This window comes from Sciurus carolinensis, chromosome 4 (genome assembly GCF_902686445.1).
Source record: "Sciurus carolinensis chromosome 4, mSciCar1.2, whole genome shotgun sequence".
NCBI classification, from domain to species: Eukaryota; Metazoa; Chordata; class Mammalia; order Rodentia; family Sciuridae; genus Sciurus; species Sciurus carolinensis.
Genome location: NC_062216.1, coordinates 153,838,078 through 153,859,999, shown reverse-complemented (window position 1 = coordinate 153,859,999; position 21,922 = coordinate 153,838,078). Strand labels below are relative to the sequence as shown.

At 39.2% G+C, this 21,922-nt stretch overlaps 1 long non-coding RNA gene across 12 annotated transcripts in view; it reads right to left on the bottom strand.

The window, feature by feature from the left end:
- Nucleotides 1–21,922, bottom strand: part of LOC124982350 (uncharacterized) — a 95,746-nt gene that overhangs the window by 60,011 nt on the left and 13,813 nt on the right. For 6 of the 12 annotated variants that reach the window (XR_007108258.1, XR_007108262.1, XR_007108256.1 and 3 more), the window contains 4 exons: nt 6,624–7,675; nt 5,925–6,121; nt 5,216–5,431; nt 4,116–5,000 (listed from right to left, as the gene is read on the bottom strand). This is a non-coding gene — a long non-coding RNA (uncharacterized LOC124982350). The remainder of the gene's footprint in view (nt 1–4,115; nt 5,001–5,215; nt 5,432–5,924; nt 6,122–6,623; nt 7,676–21,922) is intronic. The other 6 variants (XR_007108263.1, XR_007108264.1, XR_007108265.1 and 3 more) reach the window with 6 other exon arrangements.

Genomic DNA, 21,922 nt, shown 5'->3' with positions numbered 1-21,922 from the left:
AACTAGAATTTTTTTTTTTTTTTTTTGCGGTGCTGGGGATCGAACCCAGGGTCTTGTGCTTGCAAGGCAAGCACTCTACCGACTGAGTTATCTCCCCAGCCCTCTAGAATGGATTTTAAAAAGAATCCCCAAAGCTTCTACATCACCTTTGAGTTTACGAAATGCTATAATCTATCTTGATTTTTACAAACTATGGGCAGAGCTTTTGGTTCCCATGTCACTGAGGAAAGAGGTTGAGAAATTAAATGGTTGTTCAAGCATATATTGCTCATAAAGGTATACCTTACACTTGAACCCTGTACTTTAATTTGTGAAATCTGTGCAGACAATACAGATGAAGCAAGTTACATTTTTAAAAAAAGAAGACTATTTCAGGAGAATGTCTCAGAAAAATAGTTTTAATATGTGAACAACTTTCAATCATGAATACAAACCTTGGTGAAAGAAATACAGTGGCCAACTAGGAATGAATATCTGGATGGTATGTAGGTAGAAAAAAAATGATGCATATCCAAAAATACAGAAGAATATTAGGGAAAAATGTTCAAAGGACTACAGCTTGTGTCTAAGGCATAACAAGATTCAAAACCCACAGACAAAAATGAAAAGTGGAAAAAAAAGGAAAAGCTGACAGATATTCCTAAATGACCCCAGGCTTGGAGAGAAGCAGTCTTTGAGGAAGAGGGGCAAACTCCCAGAGAGCTCCAGCAGGCACCTTTAGCCGTGAACAAACCTCCCCCTGAGCCCAGTTAACCATGCCCCTTCTGGAAGAGCTTCCGAGGGCCAGGGAAGATTGCTACGGTCAGAGGAACTTCTCTAGCTGCACCAGATACCTGCAATCTCATCAGCTCAGGATTTGATCCCTGATAAGAGGTCAGTGACCTTTCCAAGCGCAGTGCCCCAAATGCTCTGTCATCCAGACCTTAGGGTGGATAAACTGCAGATCCTGACTTGAAAGGAGATTTTACCAGCAAGGGGAAACAGGCAGGGCACTAAGCAATCAGAGGGAGTAGGAGGAGAGTGCACCTTCTCAATGAAAGTCGCCACTGGGCAAAGGCAGATGGCGCCTTTCCATGATCTCCCGTAAGATGAGCCAACACTTTTCGAATATTAGTGCATCCTATTGGAGGTGCGTATATGGGATAGATGAGCGCACGCAGACACAATACGTAGGAGTAGTACTAAACATCATTGCTGACATTTATTGACCTTTAATCATATGCTAAGCAATGTACTTTAGGATCACCATCCCATTTTTAATCTTTATAGCCATCCTGTAAGGGTGGGTGAGATGACTCCTCCTTTCCCAGATGAAGAAGCAAACGTAGAAACGTTACACAGCTAATGAGCAGCAGAGCAGAAATTCAAAATGGTTAAGTCAATTCCAGTTTGAACACTACATTTTTGCACCAAAAGAGTAGCAATAATTTCTTCATATCCCACTACATACACACACAACAGTATTCTAGACCCCATAAAAGGAAGCCAGAGCCCCCCAGATCCCCTTAATTTTCTGGTTTAATGCACACCAGGTATACAAAAGGGGGAAAAGGTGAAGCACTTTATATTCAGAAAAGATGAGAAGGGGGGCATGGAAATGGAAGTGAAATTTTAAAGTGTGGAAACGTCTGTCAAAGGTAGAAATGAAAAAGAACTTCTCATAGCTCTAAAAAAGCAGGCAATGAAACGTGAAACCTTCTTAAGCCTGAAAGAACTGCTTTAAGTTCAACAAAAATTTACAAATTCTGATGGACCATCCTTCTCAATTCTAACTGACCATCGTTTTGCTACCTCTGGATGGCGAAATGTGTACAATATTAACTACTTCTGGTAATTTACAGCTCACTTATCTATTACCAATTCATGTGCCACAACCGTGTATTTCTAAGATCTATGAGTGTGTTGGGGAAAGGGGTTTAAATAGTGCCTGGTACACGACAGAAGCTCAATAAATGTTCTCTCAGAGTCATGAAAGGGCAAACCTGGTACACACATCTCACATATCAACTGTACTCAAAGGTAAGTCAATTAAGACTTTTTAAAATAATAAAGCAATAATGCTACATAATAGAATAGAATGCAAAATGTGAGTGAATTTCTAAGCTAAAACCCAAAGCTTCAAATTAAAAGTGGTCATGCTTTGTTATCTCCAGAGCCTGAAGAATCTTTATTCCCTTGCTTTCGTCATTCTCATTAGTTGACTAAGTTTGGACACAGATGCACATTTGAAGGTGTGTATGTAGGTATTTGACTTGGATGATGGATCACTGACATTCATATGTAAAGATCAGTGTGGCATAAAGAAAAGAGTCCTCTTATGGCCACTTTAAAGAGCAATGGTCCATCATTTTAGTTATAAGGGTATCATAGCTTGTCAGCCCAGTGAACCCCTAAGAGCCACAGAGCTGAAGGATGACTGCCTCCTCCTCTTTCTCCTCATAAAAATTCTGTGATGATTGACATTTTATGCAAATATATGATCCAAAAGCAAAAGGAAGTTGTCTTAGTCTCCAGTATTTTTATTTAACGAATTAATAAAAGAAACTAAGAATCATCTGTGTGCCTTTGAAAGCCTGCCTTTATCCAAGACTATTCTATAAAAATGCTTTGAAATTCCAAAAGCACAAATGTGAGGCTTCATGCTACAGACTACGAGGAGGCCATTTAGTACACTAAAATGCAGTAGAAGGCACTGTTCAATGCCTGAATGAAATAGGCTAAATTCACAGCTTTGTTGCTATAGTTAAGCAGAGAAGTAACTTGGGAATATTTTGAGCTTATTGATCTTGAATCTTTCTTTAGAAAATAAATGAGTATCCAAGATTCCTTGTGGACCCCAAGAGGAACATTTATAAATAGAAAATCTTTGTCAAACTGGAAAAATTGGCTAAAAAATTTGTCTAACTGCTAAAACAGAAAGGACCATATGCCCTTAAGAAGATTCCAGAGATAGTCATCATGTGGGCATCTACTGGCCTTCAAGCATTCAAATTTTTCTTAAAACTTCAAAGAAAAAATATTTTATTTTCCATGTACTCTCTGTTAATGTTTGATGCAATTGATAACTCATATCTATAAAATAGTCACAGAATGTGAAACAAAACCCACCAGAGTCAAAGCTCCATGGTAAGATGGCGCACACACAGGCTCTAACTCCAGTGAGAAAAGAGATCATGCAAAATTTGTTTCAATAGATGTACATGTGGACATCAGCGGAGGTAGGTTTTGATTCATTCATGAAATGAGCTATCTTATTAGCACAGGAATCAGACATATCTCAGAAAGTTGATCTTCCCACTGTAAATATAACTGTATTACATTCATTCATCCTAGATGACTCCTGTATAGGGATCCAAGCTTCCTTAAAAATATACTTAGTATGAATACAAACTGATATTACTCAACCCAATTTCATCATTTTCAGGGAAAACTCCCTCCAGAGACACATCTCACAGCCTGCTGTTGCTTGGCGAGATTTAATGCTTTCCCCCCACCATGTCAAGTTTTCATCTCTATGGACTTAAGAAAAAGCCATCCAATATGGCAGAATGAAAGAGCAAAAGGTCAAGGATCAATATAGTGATATGATTTATTTGCTTGGTTAAGTGAGTTTCATTCAGTGTGTATGAAGGTATAGACTTATCACTTAGGAATCAGTAGTCAAATTAATAGAACACAGTAAAATTAAGTCTCAATTTCTTGTTCCAAGAGAAGAAAACAAAGCCATGTAAAATGCACCATTTGAGGGACTCCACAAACACATATACTTGATTGGAATTTCTACCTTGCATATGTGGTTTCTAATAACCCAGGAGTTACTATTAAAAGGATTTGGAATTCTTCCTCTACATCCTGTGTAGGCTGTACTAGGAAGTAGTCCAGTAACATGCTGGGTGGAAGGGGACACCTATTTGAGTTGACAAAATCCACCACAGTAATCCTCGAAAGTGAAATTTCTGCATCCTATAATCAGAAATTGCTGGGCAGTTGATTAAATACCCCAGGCATTTGATCCCCAACCTACTTTCATTTCTCCCCCCAGCTGGCAAACAAGAAAAATTAGACCAAGAAGCTGAAGAAACCAAGTGTATATTTTAATACAGAAATGCTTTCACCTGCTGTCCTGCTGAGAACGAAATGGGCTGGGCTTTCAAAATGTTAGTCAGCTTAACTCCCAGTCAGTGGTGCTGGGAAAAGGTAGCCAGGTGGTCTTATTGCTGCTGCTGTTCTTTAACTGCCAACTGGAACACAATAGAGAAGCCAAGGGGAAACGGAAGAGAGATGGATCTAGAAAGAACCAGAGGATCACACGCAGAAGCAAGCAAAGAAAACGCTAATGAGTCAGACACTGTGCATGACACAAAGTTGGCACCACAGACAATTCTCACACGCAAGATAATTATGCCTGGATTAGTTGCCATTTTCCCCTCAGAAAGTCATAGTTTACACATCACAAATTATCTCGTAGATACTCATCTTTGCAATGTTTTAGGAAAATCATAAGATCTACTTAACCTAAAATCAGAAGAGCTACATCATGTTTGCTCAGACATGGATAATACGTATTTTAGTTTAAATATACAGGGTAGCAATGTCGAAAACACTACCTCCATTTTGATGGATTATAGTATATGTACCCAAGAGGGCTGTATTCTGAGCATCAACAAAGTGTATCCACAGGCACCTCACTAACAGTCAGTCCCTCTAGCAACTTGCCCATTTGTTGGCTTTTGTACTTTTTTCTTTTCATGCAGACATTATATTCTCACAACAGTAAACACAAAGCTGCCACTTACCACAAAAATCTTTATCTCCCGTTTTACTTTAGAAAACTTGAATGTATGCTATTGTCTTTGGTTTGTTCACATTTAAGAATTCACACATCAGAAGTGAGACCTTGCAAAGAGTGGAAAGCATGCTTTTACCCTCATAAGAATTATGATGTATATAATTTAAACTTTAAGTACATTGCATGATATACTGAGTTACAGTTTTCTAGGCTGCAAAGGATAGAGAGAGTAAAAATAATTTTGATTTCCATAGAAATAAGTCATTATATAGCCCAACTTTAAACATTTCAAATTGGTCACAGTTTAGACAATGGAAAAGTCATGATGTTGTCATGCTCTGTATCACATTGAGGGATGTAAACTTCCTTGGGAATGGAATAATGATCAAATGAAGTGTAATCTCATGGGATGTGATAAAATCTTACCTCATCAGATGGGAAATCCCAAATCTTGCACCTTCCAATTATTTTATTAATAAAGTAGTAGCATCTTCACAGCACACAGTATTTGTTTATAGAACCCTTTCTTTGGGTCAGAGTCAGGGTATTAACTTGGTATCCAGAGTACAAATTGTAAACAAGTTTTGTTTTCTCAGCCAGTCCGAAAGTCCAGGTTAAGGAAAAAAGAATAAGAATTTTCCGCTGACCAAGAAAAAGAAAAAGCCAATACTAAGGTCATTATGTGCATTGCCATGAACTTACTAGCATTTTACTTTTTAACTTTCTTATGATCAATTTCTGACCTGCAGATTACTATAACTCAAATTCTATCTATCTCTAGACAAAGAAAAATAGTAATTCAGTTATTTTCTACTTTGAAAACCTGAATTATCTTCCTTAATCATCTACCCTGCTCAAATTCATTATAAAATGACCAATTTACCACCTCACTTCACATGAGGAAAACAATACTACGGAATGTGGGTCCCAGGGTAGAAAAACCAAATACTCCCTGGGGACAGATGAGTATGCTATAGAGTGTGCAAGTAACTCAAATTGCTCCAATTATTCTTTTGTTCATAAAACAGTTTCCGTACTCTCCATGATGGTTTGCAAGACTACACACATTCAAGCACGATCCATTAGCATATCACATCGACTACTTCTGGTTGCCAACTCACAGTAAATCTCTTACCTTTAGAGAGATGGACTTGCAGAGGTCTCGTAATGTCGGACGAGAGATGCAGAAAATGTTCCTCAGCTGACTTCCCATGGGATTTACACTTTCCAACCTAGGAACACCATCTGCCTACATGGATGGAATGCTAAGTCATGCAGTCAGACCATCAGACACAAGGTAGAGTTTTTCAGCTCTGAAAAACCTAGAAGAAGCTGTAAAATAAGTACACAAACACGCAAGTGCAAAATTACAGGACAAACTAGTTGGAAAATTATATAGGTTAAATAAGGAAGGTTAGTGATAGACTCACACCTTTAAATGAGATTGCATAAATAAGCTGTGTGTCTTTTCCAGAAACTAGAGGGTTATTGTATTCTCAGTTATGGGTTTGAGAGACTGCTTTATATTGTATAGCACAGGTATGTTACAAGGAAGTGATTGAATCTGAATTATGGATAAAGTGTCAGTCCTAAGGAATCCTTTTTCCCCCAAAAGTATCCAAGAAAATTTAAACACAAAGATGGAAATCTAAGAGAAATAAATAATTTTATATGCTCAAATTTCAATTACAATCTCTCATTTATTTGGAAATATTATTTCTAGTTTTTGAAGATTATAGTTTCCAATCACACTTGTTTCCAATCTAAATTTAGCCCCTGATCCTTGTGTCATATTTCTTCAGGCATGAGAAGGAAAATCAATGCCCCTACTCACCTTTGGAAGAATTTCACTGCCAAGTCTCCATGGTTCTATGGGATCCAATAATCCGTGGCTCAGTATTGATTTTTCTATGACACCTGTAGAAACAGTCTCTCCTTCCTTTCTAATAAAATATAGCAACAAAAATTGTGTAGTTTCTCAATGAACGAATTAAGCATAGGCTACTAAGCACAACTTCATCCTGTAAGGAAATGTGGTTTGTAATTTCTGAAGACGTTAATGTTGCTTGATTTTTCTGAGCCACTTAACCACTGTTTAAAGATAATGTGAAAATCTATTTTTAAAACATGATTTGAATGCAATTTCCTTAGGTCTCTTGCAGCTAACTCATACATTACAACTAGTATTTATTTTTTTTCTAAGGAAATCAACAAATGGTAAAACCTATCAAAGTTCAAATCCCAACCTTAAAGCATCTCCAAAATCGAAATCCTTTTCCAACATGAAAACCACGATCATGATTTTAAAATTAAAACTTGGTAAGATAGAGGTACTTGGAGGGACTTGATTAGAGTATATCCAATCCTAGGAGAGAGGGTGGGTTAGACTTGGGAGTGTGAGTTTTTTTTGGTGGGGGAGTGGGTGCTGGGGATTGAACGCAGGGCACTCTCTCTACCCTAAGCTACATTTCCAACCATTCCCCCTCCTTTATTTATTTATTTATTTTTTTAATTTTGAGACAGGTTCTGGCTAAATTACCCAGGCTGGCCTCAAATTTGCTATCCTCCTGCCTCAATCTCCTGAGTCTGGCGGGGGGTGGGGGCTGTTTAATCGCATTAAAAGTCCTGGAAGAACAGGCAGAAGTCACCCATTTTCCCACCTTCCTTGACAAACATAAATGCAAAAATAAAAAATAAAGAAAAACCACCACAGAGTCAAGTTTCCAGCATCCTCCACACACCTTATTTAAACCTCAAAGGTATTTGTTTCACCCTGGGCAGACTTCTCTGGGCATGTCTGAATATATTCCCTGCAGTCATTCTGCGCTGAGTGGAGTAGCTACAGCTGGTAACCCACTTCGTCACTTACTCCATCAGTCTGAGAATCTGCAAAATAAAAATTCAGTGTTAAAAGAAAAATTCCTTTTACGTTCACTTTTCATAGTAAAAAATCCTAGGGAGGAAAACACAAAGCAGGTTGTTTCTCACAATATATGTGACATCTTGGTTAAGTGACACGTTGCTCTCTGACAGGTTTGGTGTTAAGACCTGACAGCTCTAAACCTGCCAGAACAGCCTCCCTGCCACAGATACTTAAGCTCACGTGGAAACTTTGATTTGATAGTCTCTTGATTAGCTTTCCCAACAGCGAGTGCTACCGCCTTTCAAGTTCATTATAAATTATGCTACTCTTCACATTACTGTCAATTTAGGCTCCCATTTTACTAGAACGCAGCCGTTTTAACCACTCATCAAACCTGTGCACATTCCTGAGTTAAAGAATCAGATCAATCCGAACTCCAGTTCTCAAGGGAGAAGTTCCATTGTTTATCAGGCCATGTCTACACTGGCTGAGCAAAGCGCTCTGTTCAGAAGGAGAAGCGCCTTTGGCAGCTAGAGTCCACATAGCTGACCCATGGACGCTCGGGTGGAGCTGCTTCACCTAATTACACAAGTGCAAGGACATTACTAAGCATTTAACAAAAATGACCCATGACGACAGAGAAGCGCGACGTGATTGAGGTTCTGATGTGTTTACAGGACAGTCACTTAGGATGCAACTCCAAGAAAAAACAGGTACATTTCGCAGGGACGACAGACATGGGTATTGAAGAAATTGATTACTCAACCTTCGGTTTAACCTGCCACTCTCCCTAAACGACAGAGTGGTGGCACAATTTTAAAATGCAATACTTTTTTCCTAACTAGTCTAGTTCTTTCTAGCTTAGGTTTACAACTCTATTCATATTCATGGAGAAAAATCTTCAGAGTTCAGATATTAGAAAAGATAGTTTCAACCTCAAAAAAGCGGGGAAGGCAAGAGGTAATCAACACTTTGGAGGAAATATTTACACCCTTCCAATTTGCACCGTCTGGGGTTAGTGCCAATCAGGGGCAGGTTCTACTCTGGCGACAGTATAGTGCCCTCGAATCATCCTGAATGTTGAGGTTCTTTCAACCAATTTTTACAATAAAAAGAGCTTTGCAGAAATGTTCTACTAATAGCTATGAAATTATAGGCTTCCCTTCCATGCACCCAAACAGACTCCACCCTGTGAAATAACAGATACAACATTAATCACCTTTGGAATTTTGCCAGCCTTCCCCTTTGGTGAGCTGGCAAAGTTAGACCAAACTGTCTTGAAGGAATAAAGCCCCCCTCAACACCTTCAACACCCTTGAAGGGCTTCAACAGAATCCAGTCAGATTCTTTGAAAAGAGCAGGAGTGAGGATTGAAATGTGTGGGAATCTATCAGAACTACAATCTACAAGACACACCCACTAATACCAATATCACCCAAAGATAAATCAGCAAGATCATACTCCACACCCCAGGCTACCTAATCACTTGGGCTTTACAGACAGAACTGTCTCTCATCTTCTGACATCCACAGCTTCAGATTTTCAAGATAGGTGTCCAGTCTCTCTGTTTCAGTTTGATAATCATGCAATTTATATGTTAAATCCCTTTCTGCTGGGTGCAAAATTCCAACTTCAGACTGTCCATGGCAACACATGGGTTGATTAGTTTTAAATTACCACTCAAATTATAAAGCAAAAGAATTCTGGGTGATCTAAGAATTGCTTTATTTGCCAAAGTTCATCTAAGACGAGTGGAATCTTATATTGTCTTTTCCCATATGGAAATCCATATGGGTTGTCACTGGTTTCAAGCACCTCACGATGATAAGGGTGTGGAGGAGACTGCCAACTATGTACTTTTAGCTGTGGTACTCAACAATATGGCAGGCACTGTTCCAAATCCTTGTATACATGGATTCATCCAATCCTGCAACAACCCTGTAAGAGAGGTACTCTTACCTTCATTTTGCAGATGAGGAAAGAGAATCACAGAGAGAGCAAGTAATTTGCCCTGGATCATGCAGCTAATAAGACAGAGAGCTGGGATTTGACTGCAAGACTCTCCAGTACCTCTGTCCTTGTGTTATAGGGCAATGTGCCATCTGATAAAACCAAACCAATAGAACACGATGCAGAAAGATTTAAATGAGGTGGTGGTTTCTCTACACTGGCTTTTACCTTCCTGTCTGAGGGAAATCAATATGCCTGGAATGGAACTTTGCTCTCTGTTGAACTGTTCTGCCCGCCAGGCTCATTTCCATATTTCTCACTCCCTGGCATTGTCTTCTATATTGAACAAGTGTCTCCTTCTTCAGATTAAGTTAGATACATTTGGAAAAGAAAATGTATTCATGAGCGTCATTTCAGGGTATCATTCATACCTTTAAAATTTAAATTTTTAGATGTTCATGCATGTGAAGAATATCAAATAAGAGAGGAGCTATAGGAATAAACATGATGGAATAAGAACTCTGAGAACAGCCCGTACCCAAAGGTAGTCCTACAGCTTCCTGAGGCCAAACCCTGAGGTTATCTTTTGAAAATTAAATTATTATTTTATTTCCCTGTGACTTAGTGTCCTTGTCTGTAAAATGAAAATAAAATAGTTCTACTAATTAGGGTTGTGAGGATTAAATAAATCAATCCACACAAAAAGCTTAACTCAGTGCATGCCACACAGCAAGCCCTTGATAAATATATGCTACTATTATTATCACATTTAGTTTATGTAGACTCGCCTCCAGCTGTAACTAAGCACTACCAATTAAAATTCTCATTGTGGTACAAAAATATTTAATACAGATTTTAGAAAAAAAATCAGTTGTAGCTACAGGAAATCCTTCCAGTACAGGAACAACTTGGCTTTAAATTTTTACTCTCACACATCTTTACATATAATTTTCTTCCTCTGTATTTTGTAAGAACATAAGCAAATTACAGAATCTGACAGACCCACCCAAAGAGTCATCTGAAGTTATGAAGTTGTCAAATTCCCATCTAACAAGCATTTTTCCATAGGGTAAGGTTTTAAGTGGCATAAAAAGATTGCTGGCTTAATTGTTTTTTATACCATAATCCAGGTTTCTCAATTATGCAAATTCAATTGACCTGGATAGCAGTGAAGCGATTTTAACCACTGTGCAATTGGATATGAGGAAAACTGTTCGAACATTTTGCTTATCTGTTTCTTCCTTTGCCCTCTTCCCCTCTCAAGATTCTAAGCGTTTACTTAGGTTTATGCTGAAGTCTCAACTCTTTGAGGCTAGCATGGGTGACTTAGCGGCTTGGGAACCCAAAATAGAAATTTCTATCCCAAAGGGGTAGTAAGAGGAGAAGATGGCTGGCTGCTCACTTGCATGTAGCTCTTTGGTAAGTGCCATACAAAGGAAATAGGATGGACTGAAAAATAAAATTTTTCCCTTCAGTTCTAAAATGGACATCATCAGGGCTGGGACTGTGGCTGAGTGGTACAGCACTTGCTCAGCAAGCACAAGGCCCTTGGTTCCATTCCCAGCACTGAAAAACTAAAAACAAAACAAAACAAAACAAAATAAAATGGAAGTCATCAACAGAGCATGAAAAGGCCAGGTACCCAGAAGGATGACCACAGAGAAGCTATTCCAGGTCAATCTCCCAAGATGCACTGAAGTGCCTTTTTGTGGACTGGGTATCACGGGACTAGAGAACCACTTAATGGTCCCCAAGGGGCTAGCAGTGAAAGGACCCTGTTTCATTTCCTGGAAACTTCAAGACTAGACTTTTTTTTTGGACAAATTGAGGGAAAAGAAGTCTTGATGTACAAAATAGCACCTTGGTGAAGAACTAACGGGTTGATGTGCAGTCTCTGTTGGAATATAGAAAGCAGACAGGAAAAGGACTGGTGACAAGGCACATGAAGTCTCAATTTTAATCCTGCAACTGCATCTGCACAAATTCCTCTCCATCAACATTCAGGCCTCTCCTTAGACAGAAGGGACTCATGACCTCATAAACCAGAAGACTCTCATTCTGAACGAAGATCTCAACAATACTCAGCTTCTAGTGTCTAGATGAGAACAGTGCACTTCAGAGAGAGCCACCTGCCAAAGGTCACACACAGCAGTGCTAGGGCTCAAAGCTGAGGACGGTAGAAGGTGGCTGATGTGTTAGAAAGAAATTAGATTCCCTGATAGCAATTCAATTACGGGAAGGGAAATGGAAAGACCAGGAGAGAGACAAGCAACATCAAGAGATCAGCATCCTCAACTGCAAATTATCTACAAAGACAATAGAGGCAGCCAGAGGAGATGCTGGGGCATTGGGCAACCGAGAGGACATGGGGAAGGAGGACCATGAGGGGTTGAACCACGCCATCTGCTTTCGTCCTCAGCCTGATGAACTGTCTGTGGCAACGGAAGTGGACCATTTCAGGTGCTGCGTGGGAAGTTACTTGGTGCTCAGTTTTCCATCTCTAAGTCACCTGAGCACCATCCCAGACTCATGGCCTTCATCATTACCTTCAACCAACAATAGTAGCTGCCGTCAATGAGGCTACTTTGCCCCCACCCTGGTCCTCTTCGCCTGCCCCAGCATTCTTAGATCATCAAAATGTGTTCTTCAGTTTCTTACTTTCCTGGGGAAGTTTCATCTTTTTTCTAATTTCCACATATGAAGGTTTCATTGAAGGCCATTTAAATCCTTCAACCTGAGATATTTTTAAAAGAATTCTACTTACTTCGCATCATATACAAGAGAATAAATCTTCCAACACCAAATGGAAATTCTTTTTTTTTTTTTTTTTTTTTTTTTGACGAGAAGAGGATCAAGTCTACCCAGTGACCCTCACTGGCCAATCCATGGGCCTGCTATCATTTCTCATTATCCTCTTTTTATGATTCTACACACAAATTCAACCCAGGTGATTTGATTCTTAATGAAATGAATGTGAATTAATTCTGATCATAAATTTTAATGAGACAATGCTTCAGAAGCTCTTAGATGTTCCAAATGCCAAACTTACCTTTTTTCTGGGGTGAAACTGGAAATTCCTCTCTTAGGAAACCTTGACGGTTTCACTCCTGGGATTTTTTTTTTTTTTTTTTTTTTTTTTTAACCTAATGAAACCATGTGCACACCAGTAAGGTCAGAGGAGACTGACCCAGAGTCTCCAGCTTGCCACCTCCCCACCTCCTAAGCCACTGCTCCACATTCCTCACATGTCCCTTTTGTTCCCAAGTTTTAGAATTCCACAGAATTCCAAGCGTGACACCAAGCTTGAACTTGCCATTATGTTTGATTGTTCAAAATCACACTCATCCTAGCATGTTGACAGAATTCCTTTCAATATTTTCTCTTTTGGTTCATGAAGTGGTGGTGTCAGACTTCGAGAAGGATCATTGCTGGGGCATTCGTTCAATTCTTTGAAGACTGACATCGCATTAAAAATTCTTTCCCCAATCTTCTCCTATTCTCTCTATCCCCAGTGCACTCGACATGTCAGAAATAATTATAAGTGGCTTAATAAATACAGGAGACATTTCTCTTTAATATTCCGGAACGGAGGAGCTCAGGATTGCTTTGTTAGCAGCTTTCTTTTAGCTGAAAATTTGCATTCTGCATCAGCAATATCTCAAGAAAAAGTGGAGCCTGCCCTGATGTTCTAGATTTCTCTGGCCCAACCCTGCCTCCCACACACCATTGGTGCCTTACAGATAATTATCAATGGCAAAGGCCGGTCTTCCTCGGAGATGTCCCTCACATCTCGAGCCACATTTCATACAAGCCTGTTTAAGGCAGTGACTTTTCTGTGTCACTTGTTAATATCAGGACAGTTTGTTTAGAGAAAACAGGTTTCTGATTAGAACAGGGGAGAAAAATAAGCAGGAGGTGACTATAAAGCCTAGTGTTAAGAGTTGTCTCTTGTTCTTTCATCAGACAAAGGTAGAAAATCTATTTCGTACCCAAGTAAATAGAGAATGGCTGTATCCACATTTCTTTTCAAGGCTTACTATTCTCGTATATGGTAAAAAGCTATCACGAAGGGTCCTGCTCTGCCGTCGCATTGCAGGGTAGATACAGTTGTCTCCACAACACAATGCATCCTCTGTGCCTCCCCACATGGATGCAAGGCCAGGTAGCAGGGGGGCCGTTATCTCTTTGCACTGATATCAGGATTACAGCAGGTTTTCTGAATCTCTGATTCGTTGGTTGATGTCACCTTCTCTGACAAGCTTTAGGGGGGAAATAAACCTGCTAAGTACACCCACAAGAGACAAGGCACAGGGCTGGCTGAAGAACCTCCTAACACAAATTCCCAGAGACTGGTTTCTGGGATGACCGTGGTTGATGGACAAAGTTCTTCACTTGGGCAGATGAAATTGTGTTTCTTCTCTGCCACTTGGCTGAGTGACTTCAAGCAAATCACCTCTGCTCCCTCAGGCTTACTTGATAAAACACAGGTAATAATACATTGTAATAAATCAGGTAATGTCTCTAACACCGAAGGCTCTGGCTCCTCTGCAGGAGGCTTAACACTGTTTTTCTTAAGTCAGGACCTAATGAGCTAATGAGCCAGCAACTCAAGACCACTGACATCAGATGCAAAGTCAGGGGAAAATCTACATATAATACAACCATATTTATTGAACACTAGGAATAGGACTTTCTTCTAAAGAAATATTACCATGCATAAAATTGGATCTTATGTATATCTCACATATGCAGGTGACCAATTTTCAAGGAATGGCAGGGCAGTAAAATACTTGAACCGACATACAGAAGAGACATAAATTAGCACCTCTGAATAATTAGGAGGCATTTCACTGTCTTATGACACCTAAGGGTCATAATTATGATTATCAGGGGCTAATTTACTAGAGAGATGGATGGAATCCAAACGACTCTATGACATAACTGAGAATAAATGTTTGGAATTAATCCACACTATCCATTTTTAATACTGTCACGTACCTCTAGTTCCAAAAAAAAAAAAAAAATAGCATGACCTCAATAATTTTAAGTTATGTGACCTAAGCTCGCTGTAGTAATTTGTATTCTCTCCAAGTGAAGGATGACCACAGCCCAAATTTGCACACCCTGAGACATCAGAAAGCACGATGTCTTCACGTCGTGCCTTTTGGGTGGTGTTCAAGGCTACAGTTCTTCTACATCTCTGAACTGTGGTACTGGGTTTGAAAAGAGTCACAGGAAGTAGCTACAGGGAAGGGAAAATAATAAGCTCTATGCTGACTAATTGATGAGACTGTCAAAAAGATGAACTGAATTAAGAGTCGAGGAGGATTCTGTAAGTTATAGGGCACTAGACAAGTGTAAGGTGTTTTTATTATTACTATTAATAATCTTACTCAGCTACAATGGAAAAGTTATATATAGCTGGGAAGAGGAGTGCTTTTTCAAGTGATGATGCATTTACTCCTCCATCACCCAATTCTCGCTCTCTCAGCTTATCTCTCAGCCAGCATGAGTGACAAGGATAGTCTATCCTTGTTTTCTCCTGTTTTTGTCATAGTTTGACACAGTTGGAGGAGATGGGAAGATCTTGCAGAGCCTAAGGCTGCAAGTGATTTCTGAAATTTTAAAAATAGGTGCTTCTGAACGGTAAGGCATAAAGGTGTCTGCAAATTCGAGACTAAAGACATTCTATGTTGCTATGACCCAAAGTGTGCAGCAATTATTATACGATAGCGAATATTCTCGAGGCCCAATATCTGCACACTATCTCTGTGTGGATGCCATTGTCACAGAAGGCAGATGCACGTCAGAAAGATCTCTACTTCTGAGCCTGGTCATCTAAATCATCTCCTGGAAGTAAATAAATCTGTATATGTATATATGTGCATGCAGAGGTAGACATGGGCCTTAATGATTGTATAATAACAAATACACAGTTATACAAAAAAAATCACTGTAAGAAGAGTGCTGTAAAACTCTACAATGCCATCAACAATCATTTGGGAACCATTTAAAAGTAAAACTAGATTAATAAAAGTGATGCTAATTTCCCCGCCATGGGAGGGAGGACTGTTTTTATCTCCTTAATTAACTAATATAAACATCTTTAGAATATTGCTATAAGGACAGCACAATCCATAGTGCTTATGAGTGGAGGGGTATATGAAACAATTATCTAAAGGGCAGTGCATTCCTTAATAGAATAAGGAGGTTTATATCTGCTAGCATGGAATGGGTATATATCACACAGGTTAAGTGGGAAAACAACTTGTAGAATCCTAAGTACAATATGGTCCCATTTACATTTTAAACATACACAGAGATAAGTAGACACATAGGAAAAGTGTAAAAACCCCCAAATCGATCTAATAATATCTGTTCCACCAGGAAAGGGAAACAGAACTGGGGAAAGAGGGCCAGGTGGCAGAGGGTGAGTTCCATTTTACTGCTTAAATTTCATTATGGCCACTACTATGTTATAATTAATTTTTAAAGAGATAAAAGAGCTGTAAGTCACAGTACCTGTACTCAGGGAACATCAAATATAATGCAAGTCTTTTGTAATTAAGCTTGCTATTCTCTACGTTGGTCACATAGTTCCATAAAATAATATTTTTTAATTGGTGGAAATAGCACCTTTTCTGGCATATGGTCAGTTACTCTTCACAAGAACTTCCAAAGCTTCACCAGGACACTATGCTTATGTAAACCTCAGAGCTAAGGAATAGAAAATACTAGTAAATCCATCCTGCCCTTGGCCCATGTTCAGATAAAACAGGATTTTTTCTTTCTTTCTTTTAATTGGACAAATTTTAAAAAGTACTAGAGATAAAAACCGTATCCTACTTATTAAAAACCAATCCAATGCAGACTTCGAAAATATGAAAAAAATCTTAAAATGTCTCAACCTTTTCTAATCCTTAAATTATTCAAGTGCTTGTCTTTGATATAACCTAAAATTTTACTCATGATGGAAGTACACATTAGTCTTTAGTTTCATGATTTTAAAATAAAAATCCAGAGACCATACACAAGAAATGAGTGTGGCCAGGCATGGTAGCACATGCCTGCAATCCCAGCAGCTCGGGAGGCAGAGGTAGGAGGATCGCAAGTTCAGAGACAGCCTTAGGTGAACCAGTGAACTACAATCAGGGAGTCCAACCCATGTGCTCACTTATGTGTAGATAAATTTTACTGGGACACAACCACAATTTTTTTTTTTTGTACCAGGGATTGAACCCAGGGGTACTTAACCACTGAGCCACATCCCCAGCCCTTTTTATATTTTGTTTTAAGACAGGTCTTGCTTAGTTTCTTAGGGCCTCACTAAGCACTAAGGCTGGCTTTGAACTTGCGATCCTCCTGCCTCAGCCTCCTGAGCTGCTGAGACTGCAGGAATGTGCCACCGTGCCTGGTCACACTCGCTTATTGTGTTATGTCTCTGGAGGCTTCTGAGCTACAGCAATAGAGGTGACTATTCACCAAAGAGAACACATTCCTCTCACAAGCTAAAATATCACTAACTGGCACAGTCCAGAAAAAGTGTGCCAATCTCCAATACCTTAATAAAAACTGAACAGTGTACTTATGAAATGGAAAGTACCTATGGGTCTTTTTCCATTTTGGTGTGTCCTTTTTAAGAATCTTTATTTCAAGACTGATTCCTTAAGGCATGTGTGTTTATTCTCTCTCTGATACTAGGAGGAACAAACAGAGACAGTGAATAAATAGTATTGTAAAACATGGGTAGAGAGAATACAAATTAGAGTTGCTTTGCCAGCCATGTTTTTAAATCTGAATTCTACCACTGCATTTACATCCATGTTGGTCAACGACTGGTCTTGTGTTGGGGGTGCAAAGAAAGGCCTGAGTTGAATGATTAGAATCATAATGAGCTTTATTTCAACAGTCTTTGGAAATGTTTATAATTTGTAAGTACTTCCCCAACTCCTGAATGTCTCCACTTTACCCTGAAAAGATTCTAGCCAAAAAATTAAAAGTTGCTCAAGCTCAATTTTTGCAAAACATTTGCATGGATGGAACAACGCAGCCTACTGCCAAAGATGCTCCGATTTAATTCTGCCTGGCAAGTTGGCTGGGCTTGTTTGTCATTTCATTAACAAAAAATAAACCTCACTTTTCTTCCTGAGAAAATAGCATGTGTAGTATTTTAGGGATAGCAAAACCCAGTGTGCTACTTCTTGATATGAAAAAAAAAAAAAAATATATATATATATATATATATATATATATTCTATATATATATATTATATATATATATATATATATTTCTGAAATGTGGATAAATACAGCTTTTTAAAACCTTTTTCTGGCATGGTAACTGGCCACCCTGGGAAATCCATGTCTTACATATGTGACTGAATAAAAATGACATAAAATATACTCTTGAATTTTTTTTTTTTTTTTAAATCACCAAGAAGCAAAGTCAGAAAATAGTAAGAGGACTGATCAGGAAATTGAGAAATGAAGAAATGCTGTGATGCTCCATGCAAGTCCATAACTGGGTCTTTTGAAACGTCAACTTCATTTTGGGGTAAAATATAGGCAAAGTCTGGATGTGGGGAGGGAAAGTAAAAAAAGATATTCGTAATCTGCTCAGTTACTCTTCTTCAGAAGAAGTGAAAGGTGAAATTAAGGTAAATGTAGACATAGGTAAACAAGCTCATATAAATATAAAGTGGAAAATCACACAGTTAAAGCATTGACTGGGCTATGCAGAGTATTGATAGGCTAAGAGAAGTGGGATGTCGGTGAGGACAAGACGCACCTGTGTTGACTAAGGGGTGGCGGAAAGAAGAGTGAGAAGGGACTTGGAGGCACAGTACACAGGAAACACCAAGGAAATAATATAGTCCATATGCAGAATTCCACGCTGTTATATGTTGGTAGAGAACAAAATTTAAGACAGGAAGCAGAGACAGAACCAGAGAGAGGCAGGAAATAGTAGAATTGGGGGAGAAAGCAGGTTGGGACGGTCTTGTACTTTATCTGCAAGGTGGGGAAACAGTTGAGGATTTTAAGCTTTGCAAGCAGCAGATCGACTCTGGGTTGTGTATCAGGTAGATCTGAGGCTGACAGGGTGGTGGGAGAAAAGCCACTTAAACGGTACAGCTGTCTAAGCAGGAGGGAACCATCACAGGTGAACTACAACAGTGGCAGCCATGATGGGAATTATGGGTGATTCAATAAATATTTAAGATGGAAAATTAGCAGTTCCAGGTAATGAGCTTGATGTGGAAAACACCAAAAAATGGAAAAAGAGGAGCCACGAAGACTCTTGGGTTTCTAGTTTTGATGAATGAGGAGATGATGGTGGTATGAACCGACCCAGAGAGCAAAGAATGGGAAGCCGGGGAACCGTGAAGAGGCTGGTTGGCAGGGGTTTGGCAGGAGGACGCCTGAAGGACAGGGCAAGTGGTTGGATATTTGAGTCTCAATTTCAGGAAAGGGACCTGAGCTACAGATAAAATGTCTGAGTAGTTGTAATCATGACAGTGGATGGGAATACTGAAGGAAAATGTGAAGGTAAGAAGAACAAGCAGAGACAGAAACACCCAAAGTCCATGTACGCCAAATGTTCAAGAGGTTTAATAAGGAGAGACACCAGAAGATGAAGAGGACCAGGCCAGGGGAAAGGACATTCCGGACAGGAGAAACGTGGGCCTACACTTGAACCAATGACCATAGCTCCTGGGCTGGTCAAGTTCCCTTTCCTCTGTCCTCTCTGTTCCCTACCACTCACATTTGAGAAACTTCCTGGGAATTTTTCCCTGGTCTGAGGATGCAGCCTCTTCAGCAAGTAAAACATGGAATAAGATGGAGTGGGAGTCACTGTTTTCTTATTAAGTCTGCTCAGGAATAAGATGGAGTGGGAGTCACTGTTTTCTTATTAAGTCTGCTCAGGAAATCAAGAAAAGGTGTTATTTCTTAAACAATTACTATCTTTTAGAAAATCTCTTCCTTCATCCCAATTAAGCGCTATCCATCATTATCAGAATGCTTACACTTTATAATAATGCTTTTGCAATAGATGTGCAAGCATAGCATGAGACATTCAACATGAGATCTGATTTATTGGCAAATGAAATGGTCATTATAGATATCGGTATTTTGTGTGTGTGTGTGTATGTGTGTGTGTGTGTGTGTTTGTGTGTAGTGCTGGGGATTGAAGCCCAGGCCTCACACATGCTAGGCAAGTGGTCCAGCACTGAGCCACATCCCCAGTCCTCATGATTTTATCTTGAGACAGAGTTTCACTAAGTTGCCCAGACTGACTTTGAACTTGGGATCCTCCTGCTTTAGTCTCCTGAGTAGCTGGGATTTTAGGCATACACCATCATCACCAGGGTCCCCATTATTTTTCTATGGTTTAGAACCTCCTACCCTAGGAAAGGATGACACAGCATAGTTGAAAGAGTTCATCTCTTTTTTTAGTTTTTTCTGACTCTGTCAACACCTCGCTGTGTACTCTTGAAATAACTTCAACTTCTTCTCTAACTTCACTCTTCATTACAGTTATGAAAGGAGGTGTTTCTACCTGATCGTTTCCTCTTCCAGAGTCTCCAGGTGAGAGAAAACTATGATTAAAAAACCCAGCTACACATTCTGAGATTTAGGAAATCCAATTGAAATAAGTTGTGTGGATATTGAAACAAATACTGAGCAGTTCCAAGGTCATAAAACTACGGCATACATCTTAGGTGAGAAATACCTACTGATGATAATTAGAAAAGTTAGCTCTACACATAGCCTCTTCTTTTTCAAATGAAAAACTCATTTGAATCACACAGTACTTTTCTCTCAGAATCCAATACCAAGGGTTTCATGACAAATCAAAGCAGGATTGTTCGAGCCTTAGTACACATGCCAGCATCTCCAAAAGCAGCCTCAGAATGACAATTTCTGGAGACAAATGATTCATTTCTGTTCTGGTTTATTCACAAGAGAACATAACCACAGTTAAGATTCCATCTGAACTTCAGTAACGCAACGTCCATGAGTTTAGTTACCACACAGGCAGCAGCTTCTGTCTCTGGTGTTGCTAGACAATGCTGGGGAAAGAGACTGCTAAGAACTCTGGACAGAGGGGACTAGGACATTGTGCTTTTAGCTTTATATAACTTTAAGTAACACACACTTGTGATCCTGCAGATTAAATGGAATAAATTAAATGGAAAAAAAAAATTCCCTTTCTTCTTCATTCCAGAGACAGAAGGAAAAAAAAAAAAAAATGCCAGTAAGTATGTTTGGTCCCCCTTCTAGAAATTGCTGGGATTCTGTATATTCTCACTTAGTATTCTTCTACATGTGACTTTTTCAACAGAGAAGCAAAATCTTCAATTTTTAATTCCTTTCTATCTACTGTTTTCTAGATCCTCCTTCTATGATGTTGGATTTTGTTGTTGTGTTTGGTTTTGGATTGTATGGCTATTTCCTTCGTAACTACTAAATGTAGCCCTTTTATTTCATATCTACAGTCTTGGCCAGGACTTATTGACCTCCCACTTGGATTCTTGTGGCTTCTTTCAACTGGTCCTCTGATTTCTGAAAATTAACTCTTCATCTCCTTCCTAAGGTTCCCAACCTTCATAAATAAGTCTATAATCAACATTCAGCAGAATTGCTCAGGTTATATCCATGGACCTCTTCACCTCCACTTCTTCCTTTAGTTTCCACACCATATTTTATATTGCTAGGGTTCTTAACTTTACAGTGCACCTGAGCACCTTCCTCCACCATGTCTGCTTCATGTCTTACCCCTCTCCAGTCTGCCAAGTTCTTCTCAGGCAAGTCAATTCATACTTACATCATATAACCATCTCTCTTTCATTTCTAAACCTTCACCCAATCTTCTCCCTTGGTCCTCAGCAATGCCCATCTCTAGACTTCTGTAGGAAGTCTACCTTTGCTGGAAATATCTAGAAAGCAAACATCCCTCAGCTACAATTTCCCAAGCACACACTGCTCTACTCTATCCCATTTTAAATACTTAAAATTACCCCATGAGTTAAATATTTCAAGCCTTCATTACGTTAGTAGTGTTTTCTACTCCAAATTTATTTTGTCTATATGTTCTTTATTAGGTTTCAAACTTAAATGCAGGCATTATTGTTATAACTCAGTCATAATTTTTAAAATGTAGAAAATCTAATGTTGACAATAAAATAGAAAGTATGCATATTTACCTGCTCTTCCATGAGGATATAAATGGACAAATCATCTTGGTAACCCCAAAGCTTGGCTCTCTCAGCTCCCCAGTGGGCTTTGAAAGCTCTAAGCCTATTTCTTACCTTGCTCTC